Source organism: Lynx rufus, unplaced genomic scaffold (genome assembly GCF_022079265.1).
Source record: "Lynx rufus isolate CCGP_SWC_20201006 ecotype Redwood Valley unplaced genomic scaffold, mLynRuf1.p SCAF_4, whole genome shotgun sequence".
In the NCBI taxonomy this organism is placed as follows: domain Eukaryota; kingdom Metazoa; phylum Chordata; class Mammalia; order Carnivora; family Felidae; genus Lynx; species Lynx rufus.
This window is the reverse complement of record NW_025814856.1, coordinates 104,531,004-104,546,601: the sequence shown is the minus strand read 5'-3', so window position 1 is coordinate 104,546,601 and position 15,598 is coordinate 104,531,004.

The window sequence follows — 15,598 nt, the reverse complement described above, 5'->3', positions numbered from 1 at the left end:
ATAAATGCTGGTTGAATAAAAGAAGCATGTTATATTGATGAAAACCATTTTATTTAGCAAATTCTGAAAATCTATGGCAGTCTAAGGAAGAGTTATGTGATTAATTTTAGCTTAGGAAGGGTTAGTAAATTATGTGAGATCATTTTAGTATAATTGGGAAAATGAAGTCTAAAGGATGGAAATGTTTTTTAACTATGAAACAGTAAATATAATTGTTTAAACCAAACAAAAACAAACTACATTACTTATAGCATATATGACATGATAAGATTAATGCATCCTTTTAGAAAGACTGAACAAATAGAAAACATATGTATTTTATTTTATATACTAGAAATGTTCTGGGAAATTTTTGGGCAAATCAAACCGAACTGTTCTTTCAAAGCATCACCATATTTCGAAAACTTAAAAATTTTTTTTTTAACGTTTATTTACTTTTGAGACAGAGAGAGACAGAGCATGAACAGGGGAGGAGCAGAGAGAGAGGGAGACACAGAATCTGAAACAGGCTCCAGGCTCTGGGCTGTCAGCACAGAGCCTGACGCGGGGCTCAAACTCATAGACCGTTGAGATCATGACCTGAGCTGAAGTCGGACGCTTAACCAACCAAGCCACCAGGCGCCCCTCAAAAACTTTTAAAATTAGAGTTATTCTTGCTGAAGTTAGATGAGACCGGTGTTTGTGGGGTAAGAGGAAAGGGAGGGTGGTGGGAATAAAAGGGGGAGCTACTGGGTGTGGTTTTAGGTCCTTTACCCTTGAGCCACCAGCAAAGACACCCTAGAGTTTCTCCGAGTACTGAGATGATACAACATAGAGGTCTCTTTGTAAGTTAAACAACTTAATGATGTTTTTCATTTATTTCTCCAGAATCCATACATTTACTTATTCAATTACACATTCTTTTGGCCAGCATTTGCTTTGTTTCTTCTATGTTGTAGACACTGCTTTAGCCCCTAGGGGAATCAGAGTGGTTACACAGAATCTCCTGACCTCAAATGATTTACATTGTTGTGGGTGATTGCTGCACAGTGGGATCAATTATAGAACCTTGCTGTTTTGTGTTGTTAGAGTCAATTGAGTGTCTTTATAATCGAGTTGATCAATTTTTTTAGAAATTGGCTGAAATAGAAAATATCCTTTACAAGTCCATTACAACTCTAAGGTAAGCTATCAACTTTGGGCGATTATGATTTGTCAGTACAGGTTCACCCTTGGTAAAAAATCTATCATTCTGGTGAGTGATGTTGATAATGGGGGATGTTCTGCTTTGTGTGGGGCTAGGGGTGAATATGGAAAATCTCTGTTACCTCCTTTGCAATTTTTTTTGTAAGCCTAAAACTGCCTTGAAAAATTAACTTTTTAAAAAGTCAGTTACAAAAGGTTTATTGATAAGTAAATTATATGAACAAACATCTTTTTAGTTGTTTTGTAGTTTTGATTACACATATAGCAGATATTCAATGCATTGGCATCCATAGTGATATCTTTTCCCCAGTGACCTTCAAAGTTAGCCTCAATGTATTTACTAAATTCCCCATTAAAATATATTATATGTAGGAGAAATGCAGATCAGACCAAGATGGTTTGAGGGTTTACTGTGTTCTTGTCTACTAAGTTTTTACGAACATTATTGTGTATGAGGAAGTTCTACTTCACACAACATTTCCATATTTCAGCCAGAGTTTCTTAAATTTTTCAGTTCTCATAAAATACAGTTTGAGTCTTTATGCATTATGTATGATTCTTTATGACATCTAATCCCCCCTTTTCACCCTAGAGTATAACTATAAATAGCCATAACATTTAGCCCTGGCTATTGAACAAGCATGATGAAAATTTAGATCACAATGGGAGTCATTGCTTCAAATTTCATGATTCAGTATGCAATCTGTGTTTTAAAATGGCTTTCTCATTATTATAAATATGCTCCTTTTTGCCTAATTGTGACATCTACAAGAACAATTAATGCCAGTTGAGTTCATGGCACTTCACAATAAGTAACTTCTATGGTTTGAAATGAATGAAGCAATAATTATATTGTAGATAGGATATTAAAAAAAACTTTTCATTAAAGTTCTAGCTCAGCCACTACTGATGGTCATATGGGGCTTCTTATGAATTTATGATTAAAGCTGGTCAATAAAAATTCAGTTTAAAATTTAGAAAAATAAAACTAGTTTTATTTTTATTCTATAGGTACTATTAAAACAAAAGTAAATTTTTTTTGTGTGTGGGGGGGCACCTAACTATTACCATGCAAACACTAGAACTCTTTGGATGCTTACATACTACATGGCTTTGAGAAATTTAAAAACACATTGGAAACATTGACATATGAATCTTTGCCTCTCGCACTGATATAACGAGTGAAATACAAACAGAGTGAGTATATGAGTAAATGAGCACACATATGAAGGCGTGCTGACTTCAGTAATTGTTGACTGAATGAATGACTGCATAGTAAAGAAAAATATGGTAAGCTTTTAACTGTGCTGTGTGAGATTAATTAGTAGTGGGAGACTAAGAAAGGGTCGAAATCAGTGATAATTGCAATGACAGGCAAGACTTGGCTCCAACACTTCATTAAACTTCTATTTTTATGGGGATTTCTTCATTTCCACTGGAATGAACAAGTCAGTATGCATGACTTATTCTGCAATGAACTTTGATGAATTTTTCTAAGTACATAAAAAATGAGTTGCATCCTTCTCTTAATCCAAAAAAGCCCCTATACCTACACTGATAAACCCTCTGATGCACATGTAAGAAGGCAGGATAATGGGCATGAAGGACAATCATCTATATGTATATATAAAATATATATTTTTGCTTGTCAGTAATAACTCTGAACTGCCTACAGCATTCATAGTGCCTCTTAAAAGTCAGGTATTGTACTGAATTCAAAAATTCTCTTATGCTGAGCAGGGAAAGGAAAAAAAAAATCAAACACTTTCTGAATTGGGCCCAAATATCCAAGGTTAATTTTCTGAGAAAGCTGCAGCGGCTAGATAAGGCCATCCCCTGCAAATTAGTTTTGCCTGCCTGGATTACAGCTAAATTTATGCAGCTTGCCTTATCCTTTCGGAAGCGCCTCTGAAGTGTCGTAATTAACTGGCACACATAAAGTGAGCACATTTTCTGCTTGGTGGCGGCCATTCCTCATTTCATCTCAGTTCTAACCCAAATGGAAAGGTAGTTTCTTATTTTTACTGTTAAAAACTCACATGAATGCACTTGTGTGTGTGTGTGAGCAAACACACACACACCCTCCAATACTTCACCGAGGTCTTTGAAAACAATCATAAAACAGCTTCAGAACAGTTTGGAAATTTAAAGGGGTAAAGAATACTGCTGAGAGAGCAGAGAGCAATTTTTGCATAAAATTGAAATAAAAGAGAAAAGCCACCCTTTGTGAAGTGGCTGGACTGGTTTGGGACTTTTTTTTTTAAACTAGAAAAATTGGGTTTTAACCTATTTTCTTTGTGTGTTTCTTGGTTATCTGAATGAAAGCTCAAAAAAAAAAAATCAAGGTATGGTGAAAACTAGTATCTTCATGATCAATATATCTTTACTTTGAATTTTTTATTGTCATTTCTTTACATATTTTGTATTTTCCCCATGCCCACCCCCACATTTTAGAGGTCACTATTTTCATTAAAACTTAAGCCAAAAAGAAAACAAAAACAAAAACAAAGAAAACTCATCAGACACCTTTCTCAGAGATGTGGCTCCATTTTCCATTCATTTATATATGTATGGCTGAACAACTTCTTTTTCTTCTGGAAAAGGCTGAGGCGGTCAGTATTTATTGAATATCAATATAAGCATTTGTCGGAACTGTCCTCAGCGTTATAGTTGACTTTGGTCAGCTCCTGGAAAATACACTAGATATTTCAGTGATCCTTGCTTCACATACTTCATTAAGGAGGTTTTGTTTTGTTTTTCTTTTGAACATAAAACATTGGATTTGCAGCCTGCAGAAGCTGATCAAGAATCCCACAATGTCCAGGCTCATGGAGTCCTACACTGAGTATGACACCAGATTAGTCATAATCTGCAAAGCACCAGGAGAGATTTTCTATACTGCATCCCATACTCTGTTTCCAGATTTTCTTTGGCTTCAGTTCCTCATAGAGTTATTATGAGGATTAAATGAGTTAATACATATAAAGTGTTTAGAACTGTGCCTGGCACTTAGCAAATATTCAATAAATGTTAGCTGTTACTCTATTCTCAGTAGGATGCTGCTCTAATGTTGGGTTCTGGCTGAGTCCTTATTCACATAGCAGCTGCTTTTTCTCCAATGAGTTTTTATTTTTAGCAGGTGAAACATATCAGAATTTCATTTCTCTCATCTTTTCTGAAAAAAGAGAAAAACACTGCTTTTTCTAGTGACTTTTCCCTTCCAATCTTTTTCTGTTTTCTCACTGCAAGCCAGGGCATCATTTTCACCCACTTTTCTAGGTGTCCCCTTTGGGGCCCTCTAGGTCTTTTCCTTACTCTCCCTTTATGATTCTTGTAACACTTGTTCTCTTTGATTCTCATTTCTAGAAATGTTTAATTGTCTCTGTCATGTAACCACTCCTGAGAAACAGAATACCCAAAACCTTTTGTGTATGAGAAGAACTTAGTGGTGCCTCAAGGAAGATGTTACTTGAATGCAGAAGTTGTCTAATACAGTGTAGAAGATATCTTCCTTCCTTGATTATTTTTTCTTATAGGAAAATTGCCATGCTGAGATTTACTTTACATAAAATAGAATATTCACTTCTTCAACTCAATTGCACATTTATTTTTTTTTTCAACGTTTATTTATTTTTTGGGGGACAGAGAGAGACAGAGCATGAACGGGAGAGGGGCAGAGAGAGAGGGAGACACAGAATCGGAAACAGGCTCCAGGCTCTGAGCCATCCATCAGCCCAGAGCCTGACGCAGGGCTCGAACTCACGGACCGCGAGATCGTGACCTGGCTGAAGTCGGACGCTTAACGGACTGCGCCACCCAGGCGCCCCTCAATTGCACATTTAAAAGACAATTAACAATTCATAAAAGTCAATCACTTGGATCTACAGATTGATCTGCTTACCTTCAAAACACCTTCCAATGATTGTGGCCAGAGCTTTGATATTTTCCCAGGAAAAGGGACTACATTCACATCCCTTTGGGTGTGTAGAGTGGAAGGGGAGCTTTCTCTTTTGATGATTTGTTAGAACTGAGAGAAAGAATCAGACAAAATGTTTCCCAATGAGAAATGTTAGATTTATTTAGGATATAAGATTTTTGGTCCTGCTTCTAGTCCTGCTTCTATAATGTTTGCTTCCACTAACATACTAAATGTTTAGAAAGTAAATGTAAAGTTGAAGCTAATAGATTATTCACTTTGAGGGACCAAAAATGCCAGTTCAGAATGTAGACTTCCAGTAACCTGGCTTAGACATTGTTATTGAAGTAAGAGTGCTTAAATGATGGGGTGCCTGGGTGACTCAGTCAGTCATTTAGGCATCCGACTTCAGCTCCGGTCATGATCTCATGGTTGGTGGGTTCATGCCCCACATTGGGCTCTGTGCTGACAGCTCAGAGCTTGGAGCCTGCTTCAGATTCTGTGTCTCCCTCTCTCTCTTTGCCCCTCCCCTGCTCATGCTCTGTCTCTGTCTCTGTCTCTCTCTCAAAAATGAATAAACATTAAAAAAGTGCTTAAATGACACATTATGGTTGTTCAATTGTAGGGACAGGAGACAGCCATGGTCCTGAGATTAATATATTATCCAGTTTTGTTGACTTAATTAAAAGTGACTCCTTGAGAAACCTATAGGATTCTGACCACCAGAGTGTGGTTTAATTTTAATTAGGAGCCCAGGAACCTTATTTCATCTTCTAATTTTAGGAGGACCTGGCAAGGTGAAATGTAGTACTCCGGAGGCAGGAGACAGGGTGGGGTAAAGTCGGTAACCCAGAGCTCATACACAGACTAAGTTATGGTTCAGAACTGGTTCTAGTATGGTCAGTGGCTGAGGGAAGGCTTTCAGGGAGTGATGATTAAAGCTTTGACTATGACAGTCCAAGTATGGGGACCTCACTGCCACAGCTGTGCAGGCATCTGCCATTATGGCAAAGTGGACCAGGATCTATGGTACTGGGTAGAATATAGTTTAATTGCCATATTATGATGCAACAAGAAACAATGCCATTGACAGAATTTTCTCTCTCCTCCTCCCTTTGGAAGGGGATTGACTTATTTATTTTTTTTTAAGTTTATTATTTTTTAGAGAGAGTTGTGTGAGCATGGAGGAAGGGGCAGAGAGAGAGGGGGAAAGAGAGAATTCCAAGCAGGATCCGTGCTGTCAGTGCACAGCACGATGCAGGCCTCCATCCCACGAATGGTGAGATTATGACTTGGGCCGAAGTCAAGAGTCAGATGCTTGACCGACTAAGCCACCCAGGTGCCCCTGTGGATTGACTTCTTTTAGATTTAAAACTTCACCTAAGTGAGTATTGAATGAATGTATTCCATTGATAATATAACATATTTTTATGTTTTAAACAAATATGTGCTTTGTTGATCATAAAATAATATACATTGTTTAAAATTTGAAATATAAGAGGAATTAAAAAAAACCTGTGGTATAACATTGTGAAAATATATTTGATACACTTTGGTGTGTGCTTACTTTTACCACTTAAGATATTTGGTGTATGGCTAAACACCGGAGTTATTTTATGGCTGTGATTGTTACTTGGGAGCTATCCTAGATATTTTACAACCTTGTTTGTAACTGTACTCTACAGAGAGCCACACCAGCTCTTTATGTATTCTCATCTTAAACAACATCAAAAGGTAATGAAAGGAAGATTTTCAATGCAACAACTAAGCACAGACTTAATCTTAATGAGTATATTAGCATAGTGGAATGACTATCCAGGTTGATCTACAGCAAGATTTAAGCAAAATACCTTAAATTATAATTACCAGCACATACTTAAGGGATACATAATATCCTCTCCCATTCAAGGAGAGGTAGATCTCTGTTGCCTCCACCTGAAATTTTGTAAGCTCCTGAAGGTAGGAATGAGTGGAGGAATAATGAGACAAAAGAAAACCCAAGGATATATCTAGAGCACCATATGACCTCTTGACTTGAGTCAGGCTTTGAACTGAGCAGAAAAAGAAAGTATTTTGATCAAATTGCTCTCATCTTATTTTAAAAGTCTCTCTATAATGTTTGCTTCAAAGAGCTCTTATTACTTTTTTTTATATTTGAAAATATAGATTAATTTCTTAGAATTATGCTGCAAGCTTTCATGTGAGGTAAATCCAGATTCTCAATCTTAATATAAAAACACATTTTAAAGTAAGTTTCTTATTTATATTTCTTGCTTTAAAAAAATGTTTGGTCATGAATGTTGGTTTCAGATTTTTTTGTTTAGCTGTGACAGAACTCTGTGTTCACAGAAAAATCAGTGAAAATTCTTACAAAACAATAGAGTCTGTGAAGGCTAGGAACACATTTAAAATTTAACAAAATTTTAGGGAGTGTATATAAGGTGTGTTAATTTTAATAAAACTGAGAGTGACCTAAACCAGAAAACCTATATTCTAAGCAAACCTGAAAAGTCAATTATTCATAGAAATAGCACAGGGTTAATTGGCTTTTAACAACAACAACAACATCAACAACAAGAATACTACCACCTTTGGAAAAGCTTGAGAATTAATTTTCATGTTCTCTAGAGTTAGATACAATCACCCTGAGTCTAGAGGCTCACAAAAATAATAAATGCTTAAAAAAAAAGGCTTTCCAAAGCCTGTTCATTCTTTTTTTCCTATTTCCTTTTTAAAAATACAAATTGTATATATTTAAGGTATACAACATGATGATTTGATATACTATACATAGCGAAGCCTATTCATTCTTGTTCTTTCTAGAATGTCTTGTATGTCCTTCTCCTGCCTGATACTTTTCCGGCTGGAGATGCGAGGCTCAGGTGACATTCAGGTCTTTTACACTGACATGAACACTTGTTCTTTTCTATAATAAGAAAAAAATGAAAAACAATAGTTTCCACCCTCCCCTTAGTGGGAGGAATAACTTCTCTCTCCCTGTGCACAGGTAATCGCAGGGCGAAAGAGTGAGCCACAGGTCTCTGCAGGGACAAGGGTTGCTCAGCATGTTAGTACTTGCTGCCTCACGCACTGCCCTGTGGCAGGGGCCTTTTCAGGTCACCCTCAGTGGCTGTTCCTGGTACCAGCTTTCAGCAGATGCTTCTTCAGTGGTGACCCTGGTTGCGAAACAGTCCTGCCAGCAGTGGCTCTCATGACTGAGATGAGATTCAGCTTCTAGTGGTTGTTTTCACTGGCAGGAATGCATTTCAGCAGCAGCTTTGATCTAGGCTTCCTGGTCTTTCATCTGTGGGACAATTTAGGGTAATTAGAGTGATTCCCCTTGCATTTACCTTTCTATTCTTCTAGCACCCTCTGGCTAAGGCCATTTCTGTCTCCTGTGTGCTAGCTGTGTGCTACTTCATTCTCGGGGAGCAGGACTGTTCTGGAGACTGGAAAGTAAAGAATCTAGGGCAGCATCGTGGCTCAGAATAATCCAAAGCTTTTGTTTGTGCCAATTCCCAGAAACTGGGATCTTGCTTTGTTTATGACTTCATCACATACCTTCCGCCTGCCCCTGTCCTTCCACATAGGTGATGCTTTGTTCCTGTTCCTGGTGCCTGAGCTGTTCCTTGGCTTCAGGTGTCCTGAAGGACCTAGTCGAATGCTCCAGTCCTTCTCACAGGGTGAGGACTTCTTTCCCTGATGTTGGAACACAGGGAGACAGTTCAGCTCCGTGTCTGGGTGCAGGCCTTCCCTATAGGCTTCAGGCCCTGGTTCTGAGCACTTAACTCCTGAAGGCAGCACCTAGCAGGGGTCTTGCCAAGACCTTCTAGTACAGTGTGTTACAGGCTGCTTTTGGGAACCTCAGTTCCAATACAACCCACCAGGTTTGCTTTGTATTTCTATAACCATGAGGCTTTTTGAGCATCTTTCCCAGGAAGAGAGAGCATGTTATCCTAAAGGTAAATTCCAGTCTCCTCATTTTCCAAATAGAAAATACCTGGAAGCTTTGCTTCAGTGTTGATTCTGCTGGTGTGTTTCTTTCTCCTCTCCCCTCCCTGGACTCCATGCTCTGAACTCCCAGCGAGAAAATAATTTTCTCTGGGCCCTGGATCTGGGGCAGGCATTCCACTGTTCTTCAAGAATGATGAGGATAATGTCATTCACTTCTTGTGATGACTGTCTCCTTCTTGTTATGAACACAGTATCTCATTTAATTCTTTCAACATTCCTTAATATACAAGAAAAGTAAGATTCAGAGAGTCAGAAGTCTTATATACATGGATTTGGGAAAAGATATCTTCCATTTTTCTTTATATATCTCTCTTCAGAGAGTTCTGGGTCAAAATGCAAATTAAATTCCCTGAGAAAAGTTCCCCAAGGTAAATATGCAAATGTGCTCTAATTATGGCCATGTATTACATATGAGTATGCCCTTCTTTGTAACAAAATTGGTTTCTGTTATTAGATATCTCCATGTGTTAAATATTTATCATTGCTTTGATAAGTTAACATGCCACGATGAATTATTGACCCTTTCTTTTACAATTTTTTTTTTTTGTTTCTAACCTTAACATTGTGAACTCTGCATAATCTGATCACTGTAGTTATATTTGGTTGAAAAGACGTTTCGGTTACATGCTAGGGTATTAGTGTTGAAAACATTCACTGAGTCTATATTAGAACTGTTAACAAATAAGTAAAATGGGAGATGAATACCTAAAAGATTATACATGGAGGAATTTGAAAATTTAACAATAATCATGACAATGGAGCTATAACATCAGAGGATGATGGTTTTATGTAGGATGATTACTTTGGGATATTTTGTGAGGATCAAGTAAAGCACAAATCCATAGCAGAAGTAATATTCTGGTGGAAGTCATGAAAATATGTAAAATATATCAATAATCAGTGGAAAGGGTATAGGTGTGTAAATAAGGGAGATATTGGAGTTCTAAGTCTTATTTCTGACACTTCACTATTTCTATAACTTTGGGAAGCTCACTTCCCTTATTGATTTTTCTATTTTATTAAGTAGGACCAATAATAATATTTATGTTGCAAGTTCTTGTGAGGTAAAGTATATGAGAGTGCTGTAAAAACTAAAGCATCCATATACATACTAGTTTTATGTATTTATGCATTCACTTTATTATTTGCAACGCGATGCTTTAGGCAGGGTGGGGACCAGAATGGAGCATTGAACACAAACGACAGAAGTACCTGATATAAAAGAGCTTGCATTTCAGTTCAAAGAAAGAATTTTAAGGCTAATTTTTACTCTTAGAATCCACTGGAGTTTATTTCATAGCTTATTTTCATCTAAGCCTGAGGACAGGTTTAAAAGGTTGAAGATATTTGTGTTTATTTAGCCAAATTCTGTGTCATGAAAAGTTCCATGATGTTTACTTTTAAGATTATTTTGCCCATGTAGATAAGGGAGACAAGGGATGGATTTGGGGTATTTATAAATTAAGATCATGAAGCCATTGAGAACTTCTAAGTAGAACTATTTTTTTGCTTCTTGATATAAACTGCATACTTCAGAAATGACTGCTTTAAAATATGTTATCTTAAAAAAGCAGACTTAGTGTGACAGTCCAGGTTCCTCAAATCTTTAAGATTTGACTAAGAGTCTGTCTCTTTCGGAAATCACCTTTGATTTAACAGAGAAATACCCATGGTGTTACAGTGTAGTGATTGTATCAAAAATGGGTGCAGGGGTGCCTGTGTGTCTCAGTTGGTTAAGCATCCGACTTCAGCTCAGGTCATGATCTTGCAGTTTGTCAGTTCGAGTCCTGCATTGGGCTCTGTGCTGTCAGCTCAGAGCCTGGAACCTGCTTTGGATTCTGTGTCTTCCTCTCCCTCTGCGCCTCCCACTCACATTATGTCTCTCTCTATGCCCCCCAAAATGAATAAACATTAAAAAAATTTAAAAAATCGGTGCATTAATATTCCTGGTCCCACATACTCTTTTTGCCCCTCTTCTATCAAGAGGTAGAGTCTGTTTCCATCTCCTTGAAGTCGGGCAAATCTTGACAAGTAGAATGAGGTGGAAGCAAAGCTATGTTATTTCCAAGGCTAGGTCATAAAAGGGGTACAGCCTCTATCTGCGTTTCTCCCTCTTGGGACACACAGCTTGTAACAAGTGCAGCTACTCTGAAACCCCCATACTGGAGGGTCCCAATGAAGAGAGCTTGCGGAGATGGAGAGGAACACCTGAGGACACCCCAGCTGTGCTAGTCCCAGATGTTTGCCTTTTCCCTGAATGTTGAGCCCTTGGATGATTACAACCTCCTGCCTTCAAGTGGAATCTGCTGATGCTGAGTAGATTAGAGACAAGCTGATTAGATTCCAGCTTCTTAAGAGAAATAAATGTTGCTGATGTTTTAGGCCACTAAATTTTGGAGTGGTTTGTTAGGTGTTCATAGAAAACTGGAACACACAGTAACTCAACTGATCATTTGCTTGTATATTAGGTTGACTTACTATTAATATAAGCCATTTAGCTTCTGTCTGTTTATATTGTTTTCATTACTTGTGCATAACCATTGGATACTAAATGCCTAGAGATCCTTTTTTCATGAAATCTATTTTGCATGAACCCTTTGTATTGGATACACTGCTATGTATATGTAGGAAACTAGTGGTATTATTTGATATAGTATAAGGATTGCCAGTATGACTCCCTATAACTTCATACCTTGATTACGTGAATGTCTTTTTTTATTTTTATTATTTTTTTATTTTTTAAAATAAGCTCTTTGGGGCGCCTGGGTGGCGCAGTCGGTTAAGCGTCCGACTTCAGCCAGGTCACGATCTCGCGGTCCGGGAGTTCGAGCCCCGCGTCAGGCTCTGGGCTGATGGCTCCGAGCCTGGAGCCTGTTTCCGATTCTCTGTCTCCCTCTCTCTCTGCCCCTCCCCCGTTCATGCTCTGTCTCTCTCTGTCCCCCCAAAAATAAATAAACGTTGAAAAAAAATAAAATAAAATAAGCTCTTTGTCCAATGTGGGGCTCGAACTCAAAAGTCACATGCTCTATTGACTGAGCCAGCCAGGCACCCCAATTATGTGGGTGTCTTAATGCATTATTTTATTTGTTAGGGTGAATAGGGCTGCAAGTGACAAAAATGCAACTCAAAGTGGCTGAACCAAAAGGCAATGTGTTATCTTATTAAATAAAAAGTTTAGGGGTAGGATGCTCCCAGATTTTCCTCCGTCAAACCTAACGCTTTTGCTAGGTTTTACAGGCTTGCCTCATCAAAGTCACAAAAGGGCTCTAAGTATTCCCTGAAGACAGGAAAACATTCAGTTAATGAAGACTGGCTTTCCTCTTGTATATCTTCTTTTTGCAGAAGCCCACAGCAGGCTTCCCTTCAGGGGCCATTGGTCAGTTTCAGGCCAATGATCTTGGAAATGTCTTGAATACCAGGCAATACCGTGAGAAATCTCAGGATTCTATTAGAAATCATTATTATATCATAAAAGTGGTATGGTCCTAAAAGTTAGGGAACTTATGAAGAGAAGTTCAGATTGTATCAAGTTTGCTTATCTTTAGGATTAGACAGGCAGTAAATGTTTGTATTTTAAGAGCTAAAAATGCAAAATACAATCATATCATGAATGCTTGTAAACTGGGCACAGATATTCTGTCTCTGAAGACACTAAGAACAACAGCTCTCTTGGTTATAAAACCCTTGTTCTAGTCTATGAAAAGAGACCTTTAGCCGATAAAGGATACTCTATCAGGATGTACGAAAAGAAAACACAGTGATAGAGCTGAAATATATGATTGCTAAGCAATCACAACTGATGGTGAAGTTATTCCTCAAAGTTGACTGTTATGACATAGCTATTACCTAAATACTTAAGCACCTTTCAACCCTGGGGAGATTGAGAATTCAGTGGCAAAAAGTTTAAGTTAACCAACATAGTGTTAAATAACCGATGTTTTATATAATGGTAATTTTTAAGAAATCAGCTCCAGTAGACTTAGACTTAGAAGTCAGCTGGGTTATTCCCATTTAAAATATAAAATTAAGTTATCAATTTTGACCTGCATTTTACATTAAAATCTGATTAAGTTTACATACAATGCTGAAACATTTTTGACAATATAAGATTCATCATACTAACATGTTTATTAAAAATAAAAGAGTTATTTTGAACTCAAAAAGTTAGTGTTAAGTAAAATAATTTAAATCCTTTAAAATTTGAATGCATTTAATTTATAAATACAGATTAAAACATTTGAAGTGGTTTAAGTTTGTAAATGGTGCCAAACATTAATCAGATGGCCTTATAAAAACCATTATTAAGTCTAGATTATAAACAGAATTATGATAAATCTGTAATCTGAAAGCTTGAGGACAGGTTTTTAAAATATGTAACTTTAATAAAATGAATTAAAAAATTTTAAAATCAAAGTAAACATATGAGTAATTTTTTTCTGACCACAAAAATTGCCTTCAAACTCTTTCACCAAGAAATTCATGGTTAACACCTAGAACTTATTTACATGTTTATTCCTAAACCAATCACTGGCAAGCATCATGTGTACACAGTGATTCATTTAGGCCTGTTTTTTTTTACCATAGAGGCCTGGGGAGGGAACTTTCCTACGCTCTGATTTTTGTAATTTGTGTTAACAAAATCGGACTATCCACCATAAATAGAACTTCAGGGCTTGTACACTAAAAGATAAAGATCTTACTTAACAAAGTTCTTAATTTTTATTTCTGAGGTGAACACTGTGATCTCTTTGTAGATCATCAATGTTTACTCCTTCGGATAAATGTAACTCCTTGATAATTCCTTGATGTTTTATTGAGTTACTATGACTTTCAATTATATCGTTTTGTATCATTTTAAATAGATGTTTTGAAGTTTTCTTAATTAGATCTTAAAGGTTCCTTTTCCCCCAGCTTGCTGAGTATCTGAGGTTTCATCTTCCCTGAGTATCACAAGGATCCTCCTTCACTGGTTATCCTGAGGGGAATCTGGGAAGTGGTTTTGGTAATATGTCAATATAAAAGTAAGCTATAATTGCAAGGCCTTAAGGGACTGGAGTGTGGGGATTCTCAGCCCCTGACAAGTAAAATCTTTCCCCCTTCCTTTCTGCAATGCATTTCTTATAAATGGCAAAATCTTGGTTTAAATTATGAGTCTATAGTCTTCTACAAGATTGAACACATTCCGAGTTCTGCTGGAAAGGAAGAATGGAGGGTATGGGAGAAGAAGGTGATTGATTAGGCTGCCATAGTGTTTACCATAATATTTCAAACAGATGAGCCCTGATCCTTTGACATTGTTTATTCGGCTGTAAATGTATAAGGTTTGATGATATCCCTTGATCAACATTAATGGTTGAGGGAGTTAAATTCCTATTTCCTAAAAGAAGTGCTAAATGATGTGTTATAATAAACATTTATGATGTAAGAATAAAGTCATTCAGATATTTATTTCCTAGGGGGCAACTAGACCAAATAATATCTTTTAGGAAAAACTGATGCTCAAGTATTTATTGGTACAATCATTTGGATATGATAAATGGGAAATACCTTAAAAAGAAACACAGAATGGTAAGAGATCTACAGGTTAACTGATAATGTAATTCAGGCTAAAATTCTTTCTTTGGTACTATCCAACCATCAACCTAATTTTTCTTCAGTACCTACATATGCCAAGCACAAAAAATAGTTAAAATTTTATGATCTATATGGGACAGAGAATCTATGAATTTAAAAAGATTTACAATATGATATTGAATGTAATAATTGCCACAGTTGTCTAGGCACATAGTGTGTAGGAATTCTGGGAAAGGAAAACATTTTCAGCTGAAGTGATAGGGATGGCTTATAGTATAAACCCCTCTCCTAAGTTTTAGATTACATATTAGCTGACTACCATACATGACCACTTGGATCTGGGATCAGTTCGTTAAACAATGGCTCAAAAATTCTGTAAAATATACAACCCAGAGAAGTGTAACTTAAAGCAATCAACATTTTATTATCACTTATGCATGTAGTATATGGTATCTAGCAACCAGTGATTTTAATTTTTAAATTAATGATTGAATAAGTGAATAAAGGATGAATGAAGATGGTATTGGATTTGAATGAATTTTGAAGGATGCTAGGATTAGGAATTGTTAAAAAGCCATTCAAGTTAAAGAACTGTGTGAACATAGATATAAAGCTAAAAACATAGAAAGCATGTTCCATGGATAAAATGAATGGGCTAATTTGGTTAGAATGCAGTATTGAAAAATATGGAGAGATAAACAGAAATCAAGTTGATGTCAGGTTAAGATGCTTGGACTCTGTCCTGTAGGCAATTGATAAACAGGTGAAAGGTTTAGATTGAGAATTCCTGATAAAATTGTGTGGTAGGAAAGTTACTCCAGCAGTAGTATGAAATATGAATTTCAGGGGTAAAGCCAATAGTAAAGGTAAATAAATATATCAAGAAAAAGATAATAGGGGTCTAAATTA